The sequence below is a fragment of the Macadamia integrifolia genome, chromosome 4, assembly GCF_013358625.1.
Source record: "Macadamia integrifolia cultivar HAES 741 chromosome 4, SCU_Mint_v3, whole genome shotgun sequence".
NCBI lineage: Eukaryota > Viridiplantae > Streptophyta > Magnoliopsida > Proteales > Proteaceae > Macadamia > Macadamia integrifolia.
Genome location: NC_056560.1, coordinates 17,413,843 through 17,427,495, shown reverse-complemented (window position 1 = coordinate 17,427,495; position 13,653 = coordinate 17,413,843). Strand labels below are relative to the sequence as shown.

Sequence of the window (13,653 nt, the reverse complement as noted above, 5' to 3'; positions counted from 1 at the left end):
CATGGTTTTAAGTATCGGTGCGTATTGTGCCGTATTGGCCGATACGTATCCATATCGGTAGGCATCGACACAATACATACCGATACGCTATGGGGAATTTTGTGCCTCTTTTTATGTATCGGCGTATCATACGTATCGTATCGTATCGGTACCGATACGTACGATACTCTACGATACGAACTTTTGAAAATTTAAAAATTTCCGAGAGTATCGGTATGTATCAGTACCGTATCGGTACGTATTGAAGATATCGTGCAGTATCGAGCCGTATCGTATCGTATCGGTACGATACAGCTACTTAAGTGTGAATTTTTTGTTGTTTGAAACAAACACTTCACACTCACACCAACAGTTTTCTATATTTTTTTATATGTTATGTAAAAACAAATGTTCTACAACTTCCATTGAAATTTTTTATTTTTCTCAAAAAAATCTATATTTTTTTATTCCGAAATTAATTTAAAAAAAAAATCCCCAAATGTACATTTTTTTTTTCATAAAATTTAGTTCATTCAACTCTTAAAAATAATGTCATAACTTATAATTACTAAATACATGATTTCAAATGAAACCCACATTTTTTTCCCCAAAAAAGTGAGGGTTTCAATCTTTTTTTTAATTTCTTATATCTACTCAAATATATTGGTCCACACTTTGTTGATTTTTTATATGTTCTTTAAAAACATTTAATCTACAACTTCTATAAAAAAAATTTAATTTTTCTACAATGAATGGGAGACCCACTACCATAAATATTTCGATTGGGGTAAATATTGTGCCTATATTTGACAAGTGCAGAATATCATCGTAGTTGCTCCTATTGAAGAAGAAGGTCCTAGCCAAGGATTTGAACCACCACGACACTCTTCACGGCACTCATCACAGTGGCAATGGCAATGAGGAAAGAAAAAACTGTAAGAAACTCAAACCTTATCATTTTGAACATTTTCAACTCAATATATTTGTCTATCAATATGATACCCTCTACTTAAGTATTTATGCATTCTACATGTTATATATAGCTTTTTTTAACTATTTTTTTTTATGCAAAAGTGTATAAAAATGTGTTCCCTATCAATTTATATGCGTATCTTTAGCGTATCTTAGCGTATCTCCGATATGATACGATACCCTCCGATACGTATCTTAATTTTGACCGATCGATACGGCGATCGATACCGATACTTTAATCCTTGCTAAAGAGTTAGGGGCAGGTGTAAAATAACCATAGATAATGTTGTAAGAAAAGATTTGCAGAGGTTAAGTCTTGACTGTAGTATGACCTCAAACTGGGTTGTTTGGAGGGCAAAGATCTATATAGCCGACCCACTTTTAGGTGGGAATGCGGATGCTCCTGAGGTGTTGCTTTGTTTCTTCCTTTTACCCTCTTTTGGATCCATGTAACTGACCCATGTAATTGGGAAAAGATTGAGCAATTGTTCTTCTCGTTGCCGAACTATGATCTAAAGTGTTATGGCGATGGACCAATTCATTTGGGCTTACCAGAAAATGGGTGGGAAAAGGGGAAACCGCAAAAAATAGAACTAGAGAATGGCCTGAGAAACCGGTTACGGGTTTCAACTTCCGAATTCAAATTCATGGACAAGGAAGGGGGCTTAAGCAACGCTCCTCAAAATGGAATCCTTGGAAGCATCGATCTTCGGCTTCATGACCCTGTTGTCGACCTCACTGTCAGATTCATCAGCTCCCTTGCTACATCAAACACAATGGTCCCTGCCCTGTTTCTCACTACTTCAAACCGAAGAATTCAGGTGACGATTTCTCGCTCTCTTTTCTTGTCTTTGATTCTAGTTTTCGTTTATATGCAATCGCTAAATCAATCTCTTTTGTCCTTTGGAGTTTGGTATTGAGGTTGATGATTTAACTGTAGAGGAAGGAAGCTGCAGGGTACTACGATTCCTCTTCCTGATGGCTATTCTGGTATCCTTCCCCTCTCTTGCCGAGGGATCTCTATTATTTTTTGAAAGTTTGATGGCTCTCATGGAAACTGTGAAGGGCCTCCCATCTTCCTTCTTCTGGTGTTCTGTATAGTTCTGTCATTTCATTTGTGGACGCTGCTGCTATCAGCTGAGGATCCATAATCTAATTATTTGGAGAAACTCTTTCCAACGATGTGTTCATTAGACTTTATTTTTTACAACTCCGTAAAGCTTCAGTTAAGTCTCAGTTAAGGGACTTTCCTGCTGCTATCATAGTAACATCATGCGTAAGAGTAGATATAATAGTAAGCACCTCTGAAGATAGGTAAGAGCTGGGAGCTTGAAATAATTGATAAGAATAAAAATGTTTTTCTTCTGGAACATACACATCAATATTCTGGATCAGATCATCCCATTTCTTCCCCTTCTAGTTTCTAATGTGAGTGGGATTTCTCTACACATTCCTTTTGCTTTCACGTGATAAATTCCCTCAACTACTGGATCTTGGATTCTGATAGATGTGTTTTTTGTTGTTTCCACTCATAGAGCATGAACAGTTTATTTTCCAAACACATACCGGAACAGCATTTGCTATCTTATGTCAAAGATTAACTGAGTGAATAAGAACTAGATGAGGCTGATATTGGTACATACACAGTTGAATTTCTAATTTGGAGCTATGAAGAGTGCCCTCTAGTGGAGCTTGGTTTATCATCGTCATCACCATCTATTTATTTGTCGGTATCATGCCAGATCAGAAGCACAATTTTTTGCAGTGATTATAAGTAGTCATTTTGCAGTGCAACATTTATTCAGATTTTAATCCATTTTTCTTCAGCTGACTTCATTACAGAAGGCATCAAACAAGTATATGCTAGTCATAATTATTACCTTGAATGTTCATGACATAGCTAAGCTGAATTTAGTACGAGTGAATGACATTGAGTTGTATTCGATGGCTGCATAAATAAGCATAGAAGTATCTTTCCTACATCTCCAGGTGCTGATTCCAATTTCTCTCTCTTTTTTCCCTTCACTTTAAGGTTTTGTCTTGGGGAAAGAAGAAGAATCCATGCAAAGGAAAAGCTTCAGAAATTTCTGAAGGGAATTAAACTGTTGGGAGATTGGTGCGAAATTTCAAAGCATAACTTATTAGAATCATGAGTGTCTTCACATGATGACACCTTCTTGCGCTGTTTTCATTGGTTTCCAGTTGCAAATGCGGTTAAGTGTTTTCACTTCCTCTAAACTATAGAAGAGTATATGCATTTGAGATTGGTTGCTTGCTCATCTCTTTGTGCATGTGCATAAGCACCCTCATTTGTGGATTTGCAAGATATTTTTGTTTGTATCTGTACTTCTATATTGCATATTCTAATTGGAGAAATTCATGATGGTCCTTGTGTCATCTGCCACTTACACATGTAAGTATATATGAACGCTATTTGTGTGTATGCATCAGTACATATTTATGACCAATCACGCTTGCATATATACACAACTTCCTTGATGGAAATGCTAGTAAATTTGCATCTTTCTGAAAGTGTAACTTTTGCTGTCTATAGAAGTTAATTAATATAACTCTTCATGTTTACCGAATTAACTTCATCAAACTTGGAAGTTGGAAAATTTTCGATAGTTGCTTGGTAACCACTCCATATTGTGATGTATTGCAATTAAAGGGTATTCAATGATGTTAGTGTTAATGAATGAATTGTATGGTATGATCTCTCACAATTTGTGGATATGACTCAAATAAAAATAGAAGTTTGACCATAGGAAAGAAATAAGGAAATCGATAACCTAACCAGTTTGTGGTTATCGAACTCAGAAATTCAGACTGATACCTAGATCCTTTTATTACACTTAATGTGTCTATATTGACACAAATGCACCGACACTGCAAAGCATTGATATTTTTAATAGAATTTTTGAATCTCCAATTTTACTATGACTATTTTCTCCATTTTCAGGATTATTGTTGTGTCAATAAAACTATATTAGCTGGTACTGAAACAAATATCTTATCATTAACTGGTATGCTTCATGATTGAACCTTTTTTTTTTTTTTAATTTAATAAGTCATTTTTGTTAATGTGAAAGGTCATCTATACCATACAAGGTGTATTGGAGACATGCTATCTAGACATAGGAATCTACAAAAAAAATGTTCCACAGCTAGACCTAATGCCTGCGGTTGACCTACCAAAACTTTCTTCACGATAGAAACCCCAAAATTCCCCTTGTTAGCATCAATGCTATATCGTGGTCCAAAATGGCCTTTAAAGGGTCTCTCATTTTGCTGTAACCAAATGCTCCAAGGAGCTGCACCTAGGAAAACAGTTTCTTTAAGAATACCTTGGTGTGTTGAAAGCCTTCAAGTGCGATCATGATATCTGCATATTGGATGGGATACCTGTTCCTGCATTCCTGTCTTAAAGCGTGGCAAATGTTTCGAGTAATGTATCCATTTTTCATATCAATGCCTGTACTTTATCCATATGCTAGCATCCTGGAAACAATCATGACTCCATGTGTCACTTTCAAGTCTTACACATAGCTGAGTGAGTAAGTTGTTGAAGAAATTAATCAAATTCAATATTGAATGAAGATCATTTCATGTGGTTGTGTAAGTTTCTTTTCATGAAGATGCTTGTTCTTTGAGGAGCATGTTTGATTTAGATAAGTCAATAAGCCTTGGGTTGGGTTGGGTTTTGTAGGTGTTGGGCCTTTGATCCTATTGAGACTGATGCTAATTTCTTAGCGCTAGTTCCCTGGACCGATAGGGTCAATTCTGTCCTATCGGCCCAGTATTTTTTTTAGGGTTACTTCTTTTTGTCTTGCGGGTATTTTTGAATTTTCATTCTTATGAAATAATATTAAGGTTAGGGAAAACCTGCAATCAAACCATTCTGGTAAGATCGCAGGTCTCTTCTCATCTTTTGGGAGTCTCCTTCGGTTGTATCTCTCTCCTCTCTCCTCTCTCCTCTCTCCTCTCTCCTCTTCTTCTCTTTTCTCTTTCTTTTTCTTTTGGTTTGATTACATGGTATCAGAGCCTCTGTAATCAAATCAAGATTTTCAAAATCCTCCCTGCTGATCTCAGTTTTGCGCTGAAATCTTTTGGTGTGCAACCACCTGTTGTTGCATCTACTATGGATTAAATCACATGGAGTGATTTATTTGGTGTATAGATTGTGCTCTATTGGTACTATATTGATGATTTGAAGAACTTGAACCGCAACCATTTTCTTCTTTCTTTTATCGAACCCGGGTCTCTTGGGTGAAAGCCAGATATCCAGTCGCTATGGTTCAGGTTGGCTTGCTATTTTTCTTGGTATTTTTGGGTGAAAGCCAGATATCGGCGACTCTATTTGTCTACTTTATTTTTGGTTCTTATGGCTGAGACCAAGTCTACTACCTCTGTGACTACTGCATCTGCCTCGGACAATGTTAATGTCCAAATTACTTCTATTAAGCTCAAGGGAAGCTCGAATTACCTACTTTGGGCTCAATCTGTGAAGGTTTACCTTATGGCCAAGTTACTTCTATTAAGCATGAATCCGTTTATGTTCTTATTTGGTGGACAAATAGCTTAGGTCCTAAGCTAAGTAGGTTTCCTTATTTGAGTTTACTTTATTTGTTATTTTAGTTTCCTAGTCAGTTTAAGTTTCCCAATTAGTTAAGGATTGGGTTAGACTTTTCTTTTTTGATGTTTGAGTCTGTTTTGAGTCTTCTATATAAGTTTATAAGGGCTACAACATTGCACAAGAATTTGAATGAAATTTTCTCGTGCTGTATGCAAAGATTTTCCTGAGATAGGTTGTGTTCAGCAATTGGGATAGTTGAGGGTGAGAGACCTAGGCTGATAGCCATTCCCCTACCCCCCATTCTTCTCTCCTTTCTCTCTATTTTTTCTGATTTGTTGTTGAATCTGAAATTTATTTAATGTACTAAAGATCCTACCTAGAATTGGATCACTTGTGATTCGATCTTACATTAATATTAGTTTCGGTGTTATGGAGATCCAAATAGTTGGATGGCTTTCTAGATGCATTTTATGCAAGCAATAGGTAGAGATGTCGGTTGGAGCCTGGAGGCAAATTCTAGTATTCACGCTCAATAAAAAAAATACTGTCCCACCTATTTTTTTATTATTATATCTCCACATCGAGATATCATGCATAAAATATATGGACTCAAGAAACTGTATGAGAAATTGAGAATACAAGGTTACTGATATACAACGTCAACTGGCCCTCTATTTTGTGAAGGAATTTCTTTTGTACGTTTTGCTTCCTTAACTAGCCATTCTCTGCATGAATGCAGCTGCACAAGCCCATAACTGATGATGATTTGGCTTCTACTTCTCTCTCCCAAAGTGAAGCTGATGGGTGAATAGCGTATGATGTTTTTCTGTCTTTATGTGTGCATCTTTTCTTAAGCTTAAGCTGATATTCAAACTATTGTCAAGTACTTCTGCACCTGATTTCAAGACCCAAAAGGATACATACACGGATTCAGATGGTTATTTGATACTTAAGACAATCTGAGGAGTTTAACGTAAGGTTTGGTGCTATGTCAATGCTTTGCTGATAGGACCTCAAAGTTTGTTCCATTACTTGTAGAACTGTGGGGATTCATACATGTTAATCCTTGTGGCAATGGTAGCCTGAGAAAGTTGTTGAAATACAAGAAAGAAGACAGAATCTTGGACCATGAATAGAATGAGATGATCTGAAGTTCATGAAATGAGCTATGACAGGCCATGACTCCATTGGATTTAAAAAATTGCATTGTTTGAATAGAAGCTACAAAATATTTGGTGCCTCTTAATGCTTAAGCATGCACCGTCCTAGGCTCCTATGACCTTAATAGTTGTCTGCATGGTTGGAAGATGAAAGGATACATTAAATTTAGGGTACACGAAAGGTACCTGGTCATGTGGCCTATGCACCATTGCGGTGACCACTGGGGGCGCACAAGGGCATCAACAAGGGGTGGGTATTTTGTATTTTACAGGGTGAGGCTGTCATTTTGCCCCCTCTATGTCTGGTTAAATTTATTTGTTTCTTTGCTGGCCATGTGTACAATGGAGTTTCCCCCCTCTGTTTTCTACCATTAAATATGCATAGGTGGTAACCTGAAATGTTTATCAAATCAATTACTTGCTGCCCAGGGTTAGCATTTTAATTAGGACATAAATAAAGTCCGCTTCTGGTTATGAATTATTATGGTCAATTAATAGTTGGGTGCTTTGTTTCTTACTTTCTTTTTTACTTTTTATTTTTCATGGAATAAACATACATTTAACCTTGAATTAAAGATGGAATAGAATAGTCTCGTATACAACATTTCGTGGTTCCATAATACCTAACTTCTCTAGCTAAAGTGTATGCGCTATCCAAACACTCCTTACACATACAGGTTTACAATCCAAATTGTTCAGCAAGTGTAAAACATTATAGTAAAATATTTCCATGGCACCCTGAGAAATTCTCCATATGTAGCTGGCTTTTACCATCACTAGAAAGCATAGATAACAGCACCTTCAAATATGAGTGTCAAGGTTTGCATTATTCCCTTCAGCTCTGGTTTCATTGATGATGAGAAAATCCTGCTCTCATACCTGCTATGGTTGCTGCAGTAAATGCAAACACCAAAGCTGCCTAACCTTATTTATGTGTTTCCTTATTAAAACTGTCATCAATTATCTGGTTATGCATGTCAGAGATAATTACATTTTTCAGTCTGAATTGATTCTTGTAATTGTATAGTGGTTCCATCAGGGTCAGGAATGTGACCAAAATTTCTCCTTTGTATCTTGGTACTGTTTTGCAGAGCTTCTGCGGGAGAACGGGAGAGACAAGGTCTACAAGCACAAGAGAATAAGCTTATTATGGAAATAAAGAAAAGTTCTAAGCAAGGGCAGATGCCAGATGGTATGCCATTTTTCTTTTTTGATATTTATTTTAAATAACCCATATCATCACTTTTTCATGAATCAATTCATATATATCAGGAGCCTGAACATTTATATATATATATAATCTGTCCATCAGATTTGGAATAACAGCCTTAAGTTCTAACATTTTATCTTATGCAAGCTGAGACCTCAATGTAATAAATACTGCCCCACTAACTCACATGAATGCAAAAGTTCCAAAAATCAAAAAGTTGTTTTTGGTTATACACTCTGTACATGCCATTGTGGTTTTACGTGGTGTATTTTCTCAAAACCTTCTAAAGATTCTTTATACTTTCATGTGGTTCTGCCGGCAGTGTTATCTTTTTACAGTGTTGTGTAGTATCTTCTGTCTTGCTATTAATAGTTGTCATTATCTATACCTCTTCACGTTCATATTCAGTCAACTTACATTTCTTTTTGGTTGAGACAGACATGCATATATTGTGTAAATTCATTTGTAGAACTTTTGTTGGAATGTTGGTGACTCTACCTTCTCCTATTGTGGGGGAAAATGAAAAACTTTTGGTCAACTTTCACACTGTTGCATTTTTACAGTCATCTTTCAGAAATGACCAACATAGAGTTGAAATACATTTCAAGGTTTTGATTGCATCGATTGCCAAACTGTAGTGACTGAAGAATGTCAGTTTATTGGCATAAAAAAAAAGAAAAGAAAAAGGACATTCAACGTGGTTTATATATGTTTCAAAATCTTACCAACCATGGAAAATGAAAATCAGTGCTTCTGTTACACGTCTCCATCTCTAATACATAGATAGGTGTCCCTCTATTTCAAATATTGCTCCTTAGCATTATTTTTATGGTGTTGCAATTCTAGGATCAAAATCCTTGCACCCAATCTTTAGGGTTTTGCTGTGTCTTTTTATAAGCTAGCTCTGTTTGAGTTGGGCACCGGTGCACATATCTGTGCAGCATAGCATTTATGTTGTGGCTGTTTTCAGTTTTTGATTCGTTGCTTAATTTTTTCGGTGCTAAATTCTTTGCTTGATTAAAAAAATTAATAATTATACTACTGAAGTCAATATTTGAATCTTCATTCAAACGAAATTAAATTATTGTTAAAGAATTGTTGAAAATGGTAACAAATGTAGGTTGACTCAATTGTAAAATTGGGGTCGTAAGGTTCCTTTATTTTAGTCTTCTTTGTCTTCCGAATTGTGGAAGAATAATACCATCTGGGTATTGTGGTGACAGAATAGCTTGGATGTATTTTCTTTGAGGTTTTTTAATGGGGGAATTGGCGGCTGAAGAGGAGACCATTCTCATTTCTTTTCTAAAGAAACTTACATGTCAAATCTCAAATAGAAGCATCCGGATACTTACCAGTTACCACCACTTCCAAGAAACTTAGTTTATTTTATCCTGTTTCTATAAAATTAGAATATGAGGCCCAAATTAGTCAAAATTCGTATCTAAGGATAATTGAATATGGCTGTTTGTTTGAGATTTTAAAATGTAACCACAAGTGTACGGATCAGTATAGCTACGGGTTGAACACAAGGAGAGCAACCACTATTTTTTTTGCTTTTTTTAATAATGCGAAAGTGAACCGATTAATGGTTGTGATCTAATTCTAATTACCATCCTAAACATATATTTCTAAAATAACGTCCTAACCATTCGTCATCTAAGAATTTAAACACGCAAGCCGCGTAATTAAAATTAAATAAATAAATAGATGAAAATAAACACCCCACGCAATTAAAAAGCAATGTAGGAAAAAAAATGCTGAAATAAAAATAAAGTAAAAAAAAGGGGATAAAGCTAGAGAGAGACTCACAAGTAGGTTTCTCTACTTAGCCCGAGAGATGCATCATAATATGAGTTTCCCTACTTGACCAGAGAGTCACTCTTACAAGGGTTACTCTACTTGGCTTTAGGGAAAGGGAGACAATTAAAATAAAAATAATAAAATGATGGTTCTATGGCTAGGAGGGGCAAAGCCAACACATACACTAGCCATGAACCTTAAGAAAAGGGATATCAATAATGTAACGATTAAAATTAAAATCCTAAATTAAGAAAGAAAGGGTAGTCAGAAAACGGACTGAGAGGGGGGAGAGAAGACTATTGAAGGAGCCTACTTACTTGAACTTCAACCCTTGAACTGAAAACTTGATCGATTTGAGATATTATTAGTCCTAAAAACCAGATCTGGAATAAACCAAATCTATAATTTCTAGTACTAGAGAAAACAAATCTGAAGAAAAAAATTGAACTTGAAGGACATGCTTCATAGCTTATTCTTGTCACCTAGAACTAAGCTTAAAACTAGAACTTGAAAATTATAACTTCAATTGTTTAAACAATAAAAATAAAAGAATGAATAAAAAACAAAAGTGTTTGCATTAATTGAATAAAAAAAACTTACAAAAGCGTTTAAAGTATAAACGTAGAACTAGAGCTAGAGAACGAGAAAACTAGAGAAAGAGATAGAGCAACTAAGAAAAAACCCTAGAAGAAAAATGAAGTGCCTCCTCCCCTTGTGTTAATTTAATTATATAGAGAATGGGGGAGGGAAGCTAATGATTTTAGCTTCTAAAAAAAAAAGGATTTTTTTTATCTTGTTGATGAGGTGGAGAAGAGAGAAGATAGAGAATTGTAGGAAGTAGGGAATCTCCAACAATTTTGCTTCCTTTTTCCTTTTTTTTTTCTCTCTCTTCTTCAAACGTGGGAAGCATCTTAGATGATTTTTTTTTAATTATTATTATTATTTTTTTTTTTTGCCCTTTCCTATTTTTTCTCCCTTTTTTTCTATTTTTCTCTTTATTTCCTTATTTCTCTCTCCTCTTAAATCCTTTGGCATCTTCTAAAATAAAAACCTCAACAAAATGATAGGTAAGAGGTTCGAACTTGAGACCTCCTAATAAGGAAGGGATTTTGCACATCACAACTCACCAACTCCGCTAGGTAGTTGTTGTTACCAAAAACGAATCTTCAATCACTTAAGGATGTGGTCCATCAATCCTTGTTGGCATTTGGAATATTCCTTATACCCTTGGGACAACTGCAGATGGGCTGGTTCTGCATCACGGTTCAGTTCTGATCCATTATTCTTTTTCTGACCCGGAAAGAATAATCACTTGTACGGTTGACCAAACGAATGTGTACTTGCAATTGAACACGTCCATCTTGCTCAGAATTTCGTTCTCTTCGCAACCAAGAAAAGAAATAGGGCCTCTTTACGTATAAAATTGGAGATATAGCACCCGATAGTCCTTAAGGCCTTGAAAATGTAAAACATGCAAAAAGAGAGTGAAATCCAAGGTAGCTCCATTCTAAATATGTAAAATGCATGTTTTGCTACACTAGATTTCACACATAAATGTGCTCATCACTGTTCTTATCAACAAAAAGTTTGTTACTAACCTTCAATCAAGTGGTAGTCCAACCTATTCATTTGCATTTTTATTGGTTGATGTGATTCAACTTTTTAGGTTTTTAGTTGGGCATGTTCTCTTTGGGCAAAGTTGAAATCTTGTTTTCAGGGCATGTGGTTGGTATACCTTATACTTGTAAATAGGTTCTTCTGGTTGTTAGGATTGGGAAGTTCAGTTTAAATCCAACCTGAGCTCACATGTAGTCACTTAGTAAGCCCGTAGTCTCATTGAAAGATGTTGATTGCCGTGAATGAACTACAAATTCTGTGAATACAGTTAGGAATTCGTGCCTGATTTATTGGCCTTTCTAATTCAGTTGCATCTCTGTTTTCAAGTTTTCAGTAAGCTTCAAATGATGTGTTGAGAAGCTATCTCGCAGATTATGAATGATGCCACGGAAAAGAGACGTAACTTCACTGAGACACTCGAGCTCCAGATTGGACTGAAGAGCTATGACCCTCAGAAGAACAAACGTTTCAGTGGTTCTGTGAAGCTGCCACATATTCTTCGGCCTAAGATGAAATTCTGCATGCTTGGTGATGCCCAGCATGTTGAGGTAACTTTCAGTCCACTTGGCCAATTTCATTACACAATCCTCCAAGAGAAGATGCTGAAACCCATTTTATAAAAAGTATATGATATACAACATATTAGCAAATAGAATTAATCTAGTTTATGATAGCATTCAAGTAAGTCGCTGAAAAGTTCAACATCATTGAAGTCGATTCTAGGGATTTTCTCCTCTTTAGTTTTTTGTGGCCTTTAAATGATGTTTCCTTATCGTAATTGCAGGCGGAAAAGGTAGACTTGGACTACATGGATGTTGAAGGGCTGAAGAAGCTCAACAAAAACAAGAAATTGGTAAAAAAGCTTGTTAAGAAATATCATGCTTTTCTAGCATCTGAGGTTGTCATAAGCAGATCCTTCGTCTTCTAGGCCCTGGTCTCAACAAAGCAGGCAAGAATTTTTTTGGTTACGGTGTTTCTTGCTTGTTAATGTGATTAATGTTGTGGGATAGGTAGTCATCATCATCTTATCATCGCAATGCCAACATCACAATGCCAATATCATCGTTACTTATGTAGGTTTCTTTTCGTTTCAATTCATCCAGCTATCTTATTGTATGTGTTACTTGTCGGTTATTCCATTTCATTTGTCAATGAAGGAAAGTTCCCAACACTGGTTTCTCATCAGGATAGCTTAGTATCCAAGGTTAATGAAACTAAGGCAATGGTGAAGTTCCAACTGAAGAAGGTTCTTTGCATGGGAGTTGCCGTAGGTAACTGTGGACTGGAGGAGAAGCAGATTTTCCAAAATGTGCAGCTCAGTGTTAACTTCCTTTATCACTGTGGAAAAAGAACTGGCAAAATTTGAGTTAACTGTCTTCTAGATAACTCAACTACGAAAGTACATGAGTTCTGCACCGACATTACATGCAGAAGAATAATCACCAAAAAAAGGGTAGCCAACCATGATCCTTTCGTCCCACTCCCACTTCCCCATTGGCCGAGCCGTGAGCTCCAAGAAAGCTAGTGGCATGCCCAACCTCTACCCCTAAATAAATAGCATTCATCTCTATGCTCAAAACATATTTTTCATTCCTTTATTTTACTTTATGTCACAATAAGGGCAGGGGGACATAGAGAGTGGCAAGATACAGCAAACAAGCCTGTCCATGGGCCTAATCACATCAACATAAACTTATGAAAACCCATGGCCCCTTCCCTTAATCACTCTCCTCCTGGACGATATAAAGTTCAACATTGCAAGCAATCCTGAGGTAGTAGCATTCATGATAGGAGCTCATGTCTAAAGTCAAAACTAGCACCTGGTATTTTCAAAGATACCAAATAAATACTGCAGCTAGCTTTAAAGCACTAACTGCCTTCATTGATTCATTTGTCTCTGCTAGGGGTGTCAATCGGTCGGGCCGGTTCGGTTTCGGTCGGGCTTAATCGGGCTTGAAGACTTTCAAAGGCTACACCGTGTCCGCCCATTTAACTAATCGGGCTTAGTTATTGAGGGCATGGTACACTTTATATTCGGTCGGTCGGTCTCGAGCTATAATCGGGCCACCTTAATCGGGCTTTAGTCGGGCCTTAACCGGGCTACGGACATGTTTAATGTTAAACGGGCTTTAACCGGTTTTTAAACGGGCCCTCTTTAAAATGTGCTATTATATTCCGACCCACTTATGCAAGCCCAAAAAAATGACAATAAATCAATAAATGATACAAAATATAACCATTATTTAAAATGTGAACATGTCTTTACTTTTTAGTTTTTATTCTTTAATTTGGGGGGTAAAATATGTATTCTACAATCATTAAAGGGTCGGGCCAAGTCG

General features: G+C 36.3%; 1 pseudogene; it reads left to right on the top strand.

The window, feature by feature from the left end:
- Positions 1-1,633: 1,633 nt before the first annotated feature.
- Positions 1,634-13,205, top strand: LOC122075152 (annotated as a pseudogene).
- Positions 13,206-13,653: the final 448 nt, after the last annotated feature.